This window comes from Triturus cristatus, chromosome 6 (genome assembly GCF_964204655.1).
Source record: "Triturus cristatus chromosome 6, aTriCri1.1, whole genome shotgun sequence".
In the NCBI taxonomy this organism is placed as follows: domain Eukaryota; kingdom Metazoa; phylum Chordata; class Amphibia; order Caudata; family Salamandridae; genus Triturus; species Triturus cristatus.
Window position 1 is genome coordinate 1136935304 of NC_140589.1, and position 14944 is coordinate 1136950247.

The following is a 14944-nucleotide window of genomic DNA, read 5'->3' on the forward strand; positions in this document are numbered from 1 at the left end:
AACAACAAAAAAAAGTAAATAATGGTCCCCAAAAATGAGAACTGGTGACCCCACCTGCAACCACCATATCAAATTAAGAACTGCACAACATCATTCTGTATGTAGTTTTAGGAAACAGTAACCTTCACTTAAATAATCTTAACAAACCAGTAACAAAATTGTCTTAGGTAGTGTTTTCTTTAAAACTTGGCCTCTTACAATCTGTATTATACTAATCCCCTGTGTGACCTAATAGACTATATTGTAAGCCCACCCCCATCTCTCAATTCAAGTCCATGTTCCAAGCCAGATAAAGCATCCTATTATCTTATGTTTACACATCTGATTCAGTACTCCGAAAACTGCTTGTTAAAAATGTTAATCTTCCTTGAATGATGATAATGATATTTGTCTGTCTAGAAGTCACATGTCCGTTTAAGTCTAAGCCTTACATTAAGTGTTAATGATCCCTTTCAAGCCCCACTAAAGACCTTCGACCTGTAGTGAGGAAATGGGGTTGACTACAAACATTACTAAGTTAGCATAAGTAGTATATGCTTGGCTGCCATTTTGCCGCTTTTGCACACAACACTACATGGCTCAGTTCTCTTGAAATACTTTGCTGGCGCTGCTTCACATGAGAACTGCCTACCTTTCACATATCCAGCGGGGGCACCATGCTCTCTGTCTGCACAGCCTGGTCAAGGTCGAATAACAATGTATGCTGTTGATTCACTTTGGTCAGTCCCACGCATCTAGACATAACATGAAGCACAGTGGCCCAACTGAAACTCGGGTGATTTTAATATGGCATTACATGCATGAGAAGGCACTTGGAGAAAACCTTTCTAACATAGAAGAGCTGTGCTAATCCTGAGATGTAATTCACTGCATCTGATCTCGTAGTTATGGGGACTCGCTGAGAAAGCCCATAGGTCTTCTATAATTATTCTAAACTGGCTCATGAGCACGGGGCGGGTGGGAAAAGGAGCTATAGTCCTGTTTCCACTGTCATTATAATATGATTTCCTCTTTTGTGCTTTATGGATATGTAACAATACTAAACACCAACGGCGGCTACAACGCATCCAAAACGCCTCCGCCCGACTGATCGTCAACGCCCCCCGCCGCAGCCAAATCACCCCCGTCCTGAGAGACCTGCACTGGCTCCCCATCGACAAGAGGATCACCTTCAAGCTCCTCACCCACGCACACAAAGCACTCCACAACGCCGGACCAGCCTATCTGAACAGCAGACTCAGCTTCTACACCCCCACCCGCCAGCTCCGCTCCGCCAACCTCGCCCTCGCAGATGTCCCCCGCATCCAACGTACGACCGGCGGCGGCAGATCCTTCTCTTACCTCGCCGCCAAAACCTGGAACACCCTCCCAACCCACCTACGACAGACCCAAGACCTACTCGCCTTCAGAAGACTCCTCTAGACCTGGCTCTTCGAGCAGTAGCGGCACCCCCCACCCCTCAGCGCCTTGAGACCCTCACGGGTAAGTAGCGCGCTTTACAAGTTCCCTGATTGATTGATCGATTGATTGATTGAATTATATTGTTTTTATGCATTATGCTGCTCGTATTGGCTAGAGTACTGCACCTTAGAGCATGTTAGTTAAAAATAAACATTTTAAATTATACAGTGTCTCTGATTACTCACGTTGTGAACAAGTATGATTGTGAACAAACGAGTGTTCTTGTTTCCCACTATTCCTGAGAGTTTACTGATTTGCGTGTTCTAGGCTTCCTAATCATTGGTCGTTACAAGAAACAAATGATGGACGGAATGCTGACAATGCAGACATTCTCCCCCAGTCAAGAGATCTGGGTTAAATCCATCGTTCTTTTGCCCACTACACCACCCCAGTTTAGACATGGCCATATGCAAATCAGTCTTGACCCTGTGCCTCATGGGAACAGTCCTGCCCCGAACTGCCAAATCAGCCGTCATCAGCCAGGATAGCTTGACTCCAGTGGCGTAGCAAGCACGGGTCCCACGTCTGGGAATACCCATCCCACTTAGGGCGAAAAGCGTTACAACAAACAAATGATGGACGGAATGCTGACAATGCAGACATTCTCCCCCAGTCAAGAGATCTGGGTTAAATCCATCGTTCTTTTGCCCACTACACCACCCCAGTTTAGACATGGCCATATGCAAATCAGTCTTGACCCTGTGCCTCATGGGAACAGTCCAGCCCTAACTGCCAAGCCATGTCTTGCCTGGACCGGAATCAAGCATCCTAGGACCGGTTTCTGGCTATCAGCCGTCATCAGCCAGGATAGCTTGACTCCAGTGGCGTAGTGAGCACGGGTCCCACGTCTGGGAATACCCATCCCACTTAGGGCGAAAAGCGTTACAACAAACAAATGATGGACGGAATGCTGACAATGCAGACATTCTCCCCCAGTCAAGAGATCTGGGTTAAATCCATCGTTCTTTTGCCCACTACACCACCCCAGTTTAGACATGGCCATATGCAAATCAGTCTTGACCCTGTGCCTCATGGGAACAGTCCAGCCCGAACTGCCAAGCCATGTCTTCCCTGGACCGGAATCAAGCATCCTAGGACCGGTTTCTGGCTATCAGCCGTCATCAGCCAGGATAGCTTGACTCCAGTGGCGTAGTGAGCACGGGTGCCACGTCTGGGAATACCCATCCCACTTAGGGCGAAAAGCGTTACAACAAACAAATGATGGACGGAATGCTGACAATGCAGACATTCTCCCCCAGTCAAGAGATCTGGGTTAAATCCATCGTTCTTTTGCCCACTACACCACCCCAGTTTAGACATGGCCATATGCAAATCAGTCTTGACCCTGTGCCTCATGGGAACAGTCCAGCCCGAACTGCCAAGCCATGTCTTCCCTGGACCGGAATCAAGCATCCGTCCATCATTTGTTTGTTGTAACGCTTTTCGCCCTAAGTGGGATGGGTATTCCCAGACGTGGGACCCGTGCTCACTACGCCACTGGAGTCAAGCTATCCTGGCTGATGACGGCTGATAGCCAGAAACCGGTCCTGGGATGCTTGATTCCGGTCCAGGGAAGACATGGCTTGGCAGTTCGGGCTGGACTGTTCCCATGAGGCACAGGGTCAAGACTGATTTGCATATGGCCATGTCTAAACTGGGGTGGTGTAGTGGGCAAAAGAACGATGGATTTAACCCAGATCTCTTGACTGGGGGAGAATGTATGCATTGTCAGCATTCCGTCCATCATTTGTTTGTTGTAACTCCTAATCATTGGTAGCATCGCTGTAGTACGGAGAACGAATGAGACACTATTGCTAGTCGGATTGGGGTTCTGGGCACTGAGGTGGCTTTATTTTGTACACAACAATACACAGAGATCCTGGTTTCCTGCGCACAGTTTTGTGCATGAGCAGAATCCCTGTAACATGGCGCCCCTAACGTTTGGTCTGGTAGTTATTTACGAGACCCTTTAGTAGTGCTTATACTTTTCCACTATACCCTCACTCCTGTTTTCCGGTAAACAGTGGTGACGGCATAACCTACCTGTATTGATACTTTATAGGACTTTTCAAGCTTGATATTATAAAATGGTTTTCTCATTCCTACGAACCTGTTGCGCTGCCGCGCTTTTAAGTTGTATTCCTTTTTTAGTCCTTATGGCTGAAGTCAATATTGAGGCGCATAGCCGCATGCCAGTCCGTCATCATTTGGCAGCAAATGAAGTGCCAGACGCTGGTATCGCACTAATAATTGTGTTTGGAGCCAATCCGGCTTTCCAATTTGAGGTATTATACTCTTGGGTAACATTTCCGGCAGTGGACGGTGATGAGAATTTGTTCCATACATACACTCCCACTGCAAAACCTGTAGCGTATCGGCCATATAATACTCTTGAGGTTTCGATTTCATCATGGCAACACCGTATTTGGTTTAATGGCACCCTCCCCCACACCGTGACTCTGGTCCGGTTAGGCCCTTTGTCGATTACAGGGGGCCAGTTTTGGCCGGTTACACACCACATCCACGTTATCTAGCAGCTACTGTAGAGGAATTGCGTGTCTTGCACACCTTCTTGATTGAGGTTCATAGGGCTCTAGTACAATACGCTTCCCGCAACCTCCAGATGGGAGCATCTGGGGTTGCAGCGCAACCAGTTGGCCCGGCCGGGATGTCTATTAGTCCCGTCATGGTTAATTTGGTTATGGGCAAGCGACCACAGAATAAGGATGATTTACCTTACTGGCTTGCTGAGAAATTTTACCAGCTGGAAGCGGTATTTCCTAATACCTCTCCTGTGGAGAAACACAGGATCTTAACAATAACAATAAGTTTGCAGAAAGACTTAATACCAGAGGTAACCGATTGTGAGACTTGGGGTAAAGTGTTCGCAGCATTGTATGCGAAGTGTTTTGGCACACCTTCAAGACTGTGCTGCCCTCCGTGATTAAGCGTGTTCAGGATAAGCATGGCTCGGAGGAATCAGTGGAGTTGGGGATGAGGCTTGTCGGAGTGTTTGACGTAGTTGCTGATCCAATACTTGCGAACGTCAAGGTGGATGCGGTTAACTTTCAGGTGTCTAATGCTTTGCGTCTTATCCTGGAGGAAGAGAAACCCCGAGTGTTACCAAAGATTATTGCAGATGCCTATAAGAAAATTGGACGCAATAGTTTGCGTTTGAAGCCTTTTGCTAAAATACCGGCACAACAGCAAACTCAGACGGCGCAGTCTAATAAAGACGACCGTCCAATTTTTCCTAAAAAGAATTGGAAAAATAAAAAACAGGGGAAGCAACAACAGAAACAAGGGTCACATGCAGCGTCACCGGCATCCGAACCTTCTGAGCGCACTTATGATTTGCGCGACCGCACGATAATTAGGTCTCCTGACAGGTTTCAGGTCCCTGATCAGCGTTCTTCACAGGAAACATCGAACTCACAAGCCGGTGGAGGTGGAGGTGATCACCAGGATCGCGGCAGAGGTTGAGGGGCCCTGCAAGGACGCGAGCAACCTCGTCAGACTGTTGGTCAAGGAAAGCAGGAGGATTTTCCTCGTCAACACCCTCCGTTTCAGAAAATGAAAGTTGCTGCTTTAACAGCGAGATATGCCACGGACGGTGAGAATCCGACTTTGGAATCTAACTTGGGCAGTAACGCTGCTAGACAGTGCTGCGGAGGTTACCATAGTGCGGCAAGCACTGCGTCCATTTCTGGAGGTGACAGCAACTGACACTTTCATCACAGCAGAAACTGCTGACACCCGAGTGGCTCCCCCTGATATATTATATGAAATTGTATTTTTAATAGAAGGTGATCTACAACGAGTTGTTAAAGGGATTTTATGACATCTTGTTAGGTGAGGCAGACTGGTCCCCACCTTTTGTTTTAGCCGCTCCACGGGGGGAACGGGAGGGGAGGGAGGTAATCCTCCCTAGTTTTTCACACAACGTAGCCAAGGAGCAAGCAATGGCTTTTGCGAAAGAGTGGGCTTTGGTGCTTGCGCCGGCTCTGCACTATACTCAGGTGGGCTGGGATAAAACCTCTCCGCCTCATGAGATACCATTGCGGTCAATGCCACAGCCACAACCCCAATATCTTCTCCGGCGGGAAGCTAAAGCTCCCGTTTCTGAAATTCTTAAACAATTAGAGTATCAAGGAGTGATTGAGACATGTGTGTCACCGATGAATAACCCTCTTTTTACAGTAACCAAACCAGATGGGTCGTACCGCTTAGTTTTGGATTACCGACATTTGAACTCTCATTGTCGTAACTGTGCAGTTCAGAATATCCATAGCTCAGGACTTGTAGACAGTCTTGTGCGTAAAAAATATAAAACTACACTTGACATTTCCAATGTCTTTTTTAGACACAATCTGTCCTCTATAAGTAGTCAATGGACAGCATTCACCCTGGGCGGTAAACCATAACAATTTACAAGATTGGCCATGGGCTACAAAAACAGGCCGGGCGTTTTTGCCACACGTGTTGTCTCTCTGTTAGATGACATAGACCCTGATGCGTACTCGTATGTTGATGATATTTATCTCAGAGACGACGAATTATGGCCACATCTTTGTCGCGTGGACCGCATCATAGTTTTGTTTGAAGACTACGGTTACAAATTTAACTTTGCAAAATCACACATTGCAGAGTACACAGTGTTGTTCCTGGGCAATGAGCCAGCTCAATAATGAATGTAGAGGCCTGGCGCCTCACTTCTTGGAGAAATGCACACGTTTGCGCTCTCCTACAACCCTGAATAATTGCAATCTTTGCTGGGTTTTTTAAACTTCGGACGAACTTACGTTCCTGATTATGCCCAGCTTATCAAGCAGCTGTATGCCTTGATACAACCTACCTTTACAAAAGCCTGCTGCCTTCCGTAACATTCCGCTATTCTTCAATCCTTGCAGTCTGATCTTCTTTAATCTAAATACTTGTTAACGCATGATAACTACACAAACCTGGTGATCGGTATTGTGCCAGGGGCAGTGGGTTTCACCTACTTGACATTTAATGAAGGTGACACAGTACCTATTGCTTACAAGTCACATTTGTACACTTCGGCTGAACTGCGTTTTTCAACTGTTGAAAAAGTATTGACTGCAGTCCAGATGGCATTCCTGAAGGAACGTAAACTGGCGCAAGGAAAACACATGATAGTTGTAACACCATATCCTGCTCTTGAAGTTGTGACAAAAGCCAGTGTATCTGTCATGCCCCGCGGTTCGGACCGGCAGACGGTCCAGTATATAAGGACTCTAAGCTTGCTTGAACGCGCTTAGCGTTCTAGCCTGGAATCCTGTTCCGTCCTAGTTAGTGTAGCCTGACTTCCGGTTGTTTGGTTTCCTGTTCCGGGAGTCCTTTCTTGGTGTTCGAAGTGTTTCGCGGCTAGTCCCGTGTCCTTGGCGTTCTCGAGGAAACGCAGCTTAATTTTGGTTGAGTTCTAGTACTTCAAGGCGGTGTTTAATAGCGCTCCATTCTTGCAGTTCTGCAGTCTTCAGTTACGATCAGAAACGTAGCGAGAAGTGTGAGTGTACAGTTCCCCTTTTCTTTCTGCAACCCTCCTCAGTGTTGCATTCACTCCCTGGTGGCGGTGTGTCGTGTGTGTGGCTTGGTACCCCAGTGTGCTCTGGCTCCGTTCTTCTGGCCCCTTCCCGAATAGTTCCTAATCCCCGTCATTTGGCCCCCACTCTCCGCTCCCTCCATACAGCGGAATATACCGAGTCCAGTATTTAACGGAGTGAGAGGTGCAGCCAATCCCCGTGTACCTCCCTACATTTTAGGTACGAGTGGTCGATTGTGTTCACCAGCGTTTTGCTCACCGGTTGGGCCTCACCCCGTCCAGATCCTCTCTACTTTCTCATTCAGCGAGGATCATCCGAGGCCGAAGAACGTTATAAAGACGGAGGGGGAGCACTTACGTGGACCACGGTATTGTTTGATCGGTGTGCTTCAGAAACACGGTAACAGCGCTGTGCGCTACCTTTCATTATACATACAGCATACCCTTGAGCGGGCGGGAGGTAACAATTGTTGTTCTGCTCTACTCTAGTCTTCAGCCCTTTATCGACACCCACTTGGTTAACCTGTTACCGGGCTCCTCATTGAAGAATCGGGGTTCCTGGGTGTTAGCAAAGGGTGAATTAGCTGCAAGACAAGACTAATGTTAGCGTGTGTGGGACAGGTCCTGAATTAGTGCTTTATGTTACATAGGATACTGGACTGTATTTTCCACGGTTCCTGCCTCCCGACTGGGATCCACATCCTCCATAGGAAAGAGCATACCGAGAGGTGGGACTATAAAATCAGCAAAGTGATATTTGTAGGTATTCCTATGTGAATGGTTATATAATCAAACTTTCGTTACAGCACAGAAGAGCCTCACCCTTGGTTCCGCCTCTGCCACTATCTTGACGTCACACCCTCCTTCCCTTGTTTTGTTTCCCTGTTTTCCCCTAGCGTGTCATCCGGTTCTCTAGTGTTCGATAGAGACGGAGAACCGCAGGGGAAGACTGAGAATTATCTTCACGGACTTGACGCTCCTGCGGATCAACTCACGGATCCTTACAGTATCAAACTCAAAAGCTAAATACCACAAAGCAAGGGTTTTATGTACAGGAAGAAAATGGCGCACACATTCAATATACGCAATATTAATACAAAAGACAGTAAGGTATGGTGCTGACAGGGAGGGGGAAGCCCTCAACCCCTCAATCCGTATGGGAAAACCCACACTTAAAACATGAAACAACAGTCCCGTGCACTCATACAGATATCGGTTCCACAGAGTCTGTGTGTCATTGGTATGACATGAAAAATGTTGATGCTTCACAATTTTTGTGTATCCTTTAATGGGTCATCAGGCGAGAACACAAAAAGCCAGCCGACACGTGTTTCGTAAGAGAGAAGGTCACACTCTGACTCTTCAGGGCTGGAAACAATACAAACACATAATTGGCATAATACGATATACAATCTCTTTTTACAATTCTTGAACATGACACAAGCGCACTGAGAGTGCGAAGGAAGCAAAGCAGAAAACAAGAGGGATAGGACACCATAGATCCCCCAAGGATGACTGATGTCACGAAAAGATTCTCAACTGGTGAATAGTGCCCTATCAGTTGATCATGTGTAGAACAATAGAAGAGACCACTATCATTCCCAAGAACATGTGTTGAAAAACCACCACACCTGGTAAGTACCCAGTAGACGCAAATTGATGTTGCCACTGAAACACCAAAACAGAATGAAAAAAGACCAAACAGCGTACTGTACCACATAAAAGAGAAACAACATGACCCGACATCTTACCTACAAGACCGGAAGTAATCTAAAATATCAAGAAATATGTAATGCTCATGCGTCCCATCGAAACACGGATAGTCGTTCAATCAGCCTTGTTTAGATAAAGGACTTCATATATAGCTATGGTCTACCAACCTGCAAGTAAAAGAAGAAATATAGAAAACCTAGTGTCTGAAATACTTATCGAATATTGCCACTCTAAAGTGTCCAAAAACAAATTTTATTTTTTTATATATATTTTTAATATCGATTCTAGGTCCCAGATAGCCCTCACTATGTGCTTGTACCACACATAGACATGGCTTACCTACAGAGAAGAGATAATTATCCCCGCGAGTCACGTCTATGCAGACTATGTAGTTCACAGATCCTTCGAAAGTATCTCAATCTCTAGAACAGATAAAACAATATATATACCAATATCAGTCGGCCTATCAATCTGAAACACCACGTGTGTACCTCCACCATATGTCATCTTCACAGAAAACTTACATTTTCCGAAATCACAAGGTTCTTAGTACCGCTAGGGGACACGTGTGCGTGTTTACCTCAACCCGGAGAGACACCCAAGATAACAAACACACCAACTCCAATTAATCCTATGTCTCATATTACTCAGTTACAATCGTCGTCAAACGACCAATTTGAGCTCTAAATAGTAACAAAGCTGCTCAGAAGGCAGCCCAAGTAACTAACGTCTCTCCGACACGGGTACGTGTCCTGGTGCTTCTCACTCCGACCGGTGGTGGGAATCCGGATAAAGCGTACCGGAAGTATAAACACTGTTGATGGACTCAGTCAATTTCAACCACTAGACCGCATCACCTCAATTTGCAAGACGTCCAAAGCTCCCCGGAAGAGAAGAACACTGAGTCTCCTCTGATTTGAAAAATGGGATACAACTGGGCGGAGTGGCTACGCTCTCATTCGAATTCAGAGTACCAGTACGTGTGTGTATGTCGAATATAACAGAATGTGAGCCTAATCCAAAAAGAAAAAAGGTAAAAAGATCGGCAGTATTTGCGCTCAGTCACGCGCCACCATATAATACACTTATAGACAATGCTACATATGTGCTAGGTGTTAATGACATAATACAACTGCACACAGTATCTCAGTTGTCATACAACGGGCAAAACCCATATTAAAACACTATAAAATTCCTAAAATTTATATATCTCCAAACAATGTCGATCATACTGGAGATAAAGCTGCTGAATTACTCGTGGTCATCAAACCAAGATTGACAGAAAAAAGACATCAATGAAACTTGACAACAGTCCATGGCAAAAATGGTGTGTGCCCAGTGGAGGGCACACATCATTAATGTATAGGTGATGCCTGCCCCAAATTCGGCGCTGGACCAAAACCATCCCGATTGTTGTCAATGGAGGTAGGCACTCCCCACCGTGAAGAGAAAATAGAAAGTCGTGGATATGGCACGTCATGCCAGTGTCAGGGGAAACAGCAGAATAAAGGAAATCATCTTTCGGCAGTCATATAAGGGTGTAACATTCTAAAAATTACAGAGATATGGCACCCGACTTCATCCGTGGTCTCAATGTAGAAATCAGTCAATTTACGTATCGGAAAATACACCACACACATTTTCAGAATCGGCAATGTGACTGTGTGATTCAAATATTATAAACAAACGTAATAGACTCTGTAAAAACTGGCACACATTATTACAGAGTGACTACACACAGTGATTATCAGAAATTCATGGTTCACCAGAATATCAAAATATAATGGCATCAATTTTTTATGTACAGCACGATACTTCAGTGGACAAACGACACTTCAGTGGACCACATATTTATAAGTGCCCAATTGTTCAGTTGGTTGTTAGACACAATGAGTTCACATTGCCCATGCATGGGCAACTGCAGTAATATCATGACAGTTTGTTGTGACTTGACATTATGGTAATGGTCTCTCATTGAATCTGACAGATCTAGCACCACACTATTAACCGGGCGCTTAATTACCCAAAAAGTATTGCATCTCTGAATCACAGTTGAGACCATGCTCTACCGTATGTAAACGCATGATCCAGAATGCCTCTGTTCTTCTAAGTCGCAGCTCCCTGTTACCTCCACGACTACTGAGGTCTATTCTTTCAATACCAAAAAAACGTATTTCTTTGTGTGGGCCCTGTGAAGGACAGGCCCATGCATGCGTGGCTACTGGATACCTCACATCCTGTTGATGGAGTGCCCTGACATGCTCACTAATTCTCTCCTTGAGGGTTCGAATAGTGCTCCCCACATATTGTTTACCACATTTGCATTCAATAATATAAATCACAAACTTGGTTAAACAGTTGATGTTGGATTTAATTACATAGGTTCTATCATTGAAACCCTTGAAAGTTTTGACCTTATGTTGTGCCCACCTACACATCCCACAAGATCCACATTTGTGGAAACCCGTGCAGTGTGTGGCAAGCCACGTCTCTTTGGGATTGGTCTTGGGTACTGTGGGGCTCAGTCTAGCACGGAGAGTTCTTCCCCTTCTGAAAGTAATCAATGGCGAGTTGGTAATACAATCTGACAAAGCATTGTCTGACAAAAGTAAACCCCAATGTTTCTTGAGGCTTTTGCGCAAAATTTGATTGAGGTCAGAATATTCTGTGATCATTCGAATTTTCTGATTGTCCTCTCTGTGCTTATCTCTGGTCAATAGTGTGTCTGCACGATTCATACTGCTCACCCTTCTTTCTGCTCTATTGAGATGGGTCGATGCATAACCCCTTCTATGGAATCTAGTCCTCATATCCTTAATACAATTACGGAATTCGGTCTCTTCGCTGCAGATACGTCTCGCCCTAATGTACTCGCCATAGGGAATAGAACTGATTTGATGGGCTGGATGATGACTATCTGCATGTAAGACAGAATTACATGAAGTATCTTTACGAAAAAGACGACTGTGTAAATGACCATCCTTAACGTATAGTTCTATATCCAGAAAATTAATTCTTATGGGGCTAGATTCCATAGTGAATTTCATGCCGAAATCGTTAGTGTTTAAAAAGTGGCTAAATTGCTCCAATTCCATCTGTGAACCAGACCAACAGAGCAGGCAGTCGTCAATATACCTGCCCCAAAAGATGATATGGTCCACCCAAGATGCTCCTTTGTCGCCCCATATCCACTCACTCTCAAGGCCTCCCATAAACAAGCATGCAAACGAGGGCGAAAATTTAGAGCCCATTGCGACTCCAGTAATCGGTTTGTACCACTTGTTGTCAAACAGAAAGAAGTTGTTATCCAAAATGAGTTGCATCATAGTTATTATCATCTCATTGTGCAACCATTGGGTAGCTGGTCGATTGTTCAGAAGTCGTGTAATTACCTGAAGTCCCAATACTGGTTGAATTTTGGTATAAAGTGATACCACATCTAGTGTCGCCAGAATCATCCCTGGATGCCAATCTAAGTCTGTGAGTAGACTCAAGATGTGTTTGGAGTCTCTGATATAGCTCGGTAAGTTACAGACTAATGGACCCAAGAATACGTCTACATACTCAAAGTTTTTCCGTAGGGCCCCCTATCCCCGAGACAATGGGTCTACCTGGTGGAAAAGGTTGGTGTTTATGTACCTTAGGCAAGGTGTATAGACATGGATAAGTAGGTCTGAATACTTTAAGATAAGCCCACTCATGATGATATTAATTAATTTTCTGGATATAGAACTATACGTTAAGGATGGTCATTTACACAGTCGTCTTTTTCGTAAAGATACTTCATGTAATTCTGTCTTACATGCAGATAGTCATCATCCAGCCCATCAAATCAGTTCTATTCCCTATGGCGAGTACATTAGGGCGAGACGTATCTGCAGCGAAGAGACCGAATTCCGTAATTGTATTAAGGATATGAGGACTAGATTCCATAAAAGGGGTTATGCATCGACCCATCTCAATAGAGCAGAAAGAAGGGTGAGCAGTATGAATCGTGCAGACACACTATTGACCAGAGATAAGCACAGAGCGGACAATCAGAAAATTCGAATAATCACAGAATATTCTGACCTCAATCAAATTTTGCGCAAATGCCTCAAGAAACATTGGGGTTTACTTTTGTCAGACAATGCTTTGTCAGATTGTATTACCAACTCGCCATTGATTACTTTCAGAAGGGGAAGAACTCTCCGTGCTAGACTGAGCCCCACAGTACCTAAGACCAATCCCAAAGAGACGTGGCTTGCCACACACTGCACGGGTTTCCACAAATGTGGATCTTATGGGATGTGTAGGTGGGCACAACATAAGGTCAAAACTTTCAAGGGTTTCAATGATAGAACCTATGTAATTAAATTCAACATCAACTGTTTAACCAAGTTTGTGATTTATATTATTGAATGCAAATGTGGTAAACAATATGTGGGGAGCACTATTCGAACCCTCAAGGAGAGAATTAGTGAGCATGTCAGGCCACTCCATCAACAGGATGTGAGGTATCCAGTAGCCACGCATGCATAGGCCTGTCCTTCACAGGGCCCACACAAAGAAATAAGTTTTTTTGGTATTGAAAGAATAGACCTCAGTAGTCGTGGAGGTAACAGGGAGCTGCGACTTAGAAGAACAGAGGCATTCTGGATCATGCGTTTACATACGGTAGAGCATGGTCTCAACTGTGATTCAGAGATGCAATACTTTTTGGGTAATTAAGCGCCCGGTTAATAGTGTGGTGCTAGATCTGTCAGATTCAATGAGAGACCATTACATGAATGTCAAGTCACAACAAACTGTCATGATATTACTGCAGTTGCCCATGCATGGGCAATGTGAACTCATTGTGTCTAACAACCAACTGAACAATTGGGCACTTATAAATATGTGGTCCACTGAAGTGTCGTTTTGTCCACTGAAGTATCGTGCTGTACATAAAAAATTGATGCCATTATATTTTGATATTCTGGTGAACCATGAATTTCTGATAATCACTGTGTGTAGTCACTCTGTAATAATGTGTGCCAGTTTTTACAGAGTCTATTACGTTTGTTTATAATATTTGAATCACACAGTCACATTGCCGATTCTGAAAATGTGTGTGGTGTATTTTCCGATACGTAAATTGACTGATTTCTACATTGAGACCACGGATGAAGTCGGGTGCCATATCTCTGTAATTTTTAGAATGTTACACCCTTATATGACTGCCGAAAGATGATTTCCTTTATTCTGCTGTTTCCCCTGACACTGGCATGACGTGCCATATCCACGACTTTCTATTTTCTCTTCACGGTGGGGAGTGCCTACCTCCATTGACAACAATCGGGATGGTTTTGGTCCAGCGCCGAATTTGGGGCAGGCATCACCTATACATTAATGATGTGTGCCCTCCACTGGGCACACACCATTTTTGCCATGGACTGTTGTCAAGTTTCATTGATGTCTTTTTTCTGTCAATCTTGGTTTGATGACCACGAGTAATTCAGCAGCTTTATCTCCAGTATGATCGACATTGTTTGGAGATATATAAATTTTAGGAATTTTATAGTGTTTTAATATGGGTTTTGCCCGTTGTATGACAACTGAGATACTGTGTGCAGTTGTATTATGTCATTAACACCTAGCACATATGTAGCATTGTCTATAAGTGTATTATATGGTGGCGCGTGACTGAGCGCAAATACTGCCGATCTTTTTACCTTTTTTCTTTTTGGATTAGGCTCACATTCTGTTATATTCGACATACACACACGTACTGGTACTCTGAATTCGAATGAGAGCGTAGCCACTCCGCCCAGTTGTATCCCATTTTTCAAATCAGAGGAGACTCAGTGTTCTTCTCTTCCGGGGAGCTTTGGACGTCTTGCAAATTGAGGTGATGCGGTCTAGTGGTTGAAATTGACTGAGTCCATCAACAGTGTTTATACTTCCGGTACACTTTTTCCGGATTCCCACCACCGGTCGGAGTGAGAAGCACCAGGACACGTACCCGTGTCGGAGAGACGTAAGTTACTTGGGCTGCCTTCTGAGCAGCTTTGTTACTATTTAGAGCTCAAATTGGTCGTTTGAGGACGATTGTAACTGAGTAATATGAGACATAGGATTAATTGGAGTTGGTGTGTTTGTTATCTTGGGTGTCTCTCCAGGTTGAGGTAAACACGCACACGTGTCCCCTAGCGGTACTAAGAACCTTGTGATTTCGGAAAATGTAAG

At 44.7% G+C, this 14944-nt stretch overlaps 1 protein-coding gene across 5 annotated transcripts in view; it reads left to right on the plus strand.

Moving 5' to 3' along the window:
- The window catches only part of TTC13 (tetratricopeptide repeat domain 13), a 1316170-nt gene that overhangs the window by 677826 nt on the left and 623400 nt on the right, over window positions 1–14944 (plus strand). The window lies entirely within an intron of this gene.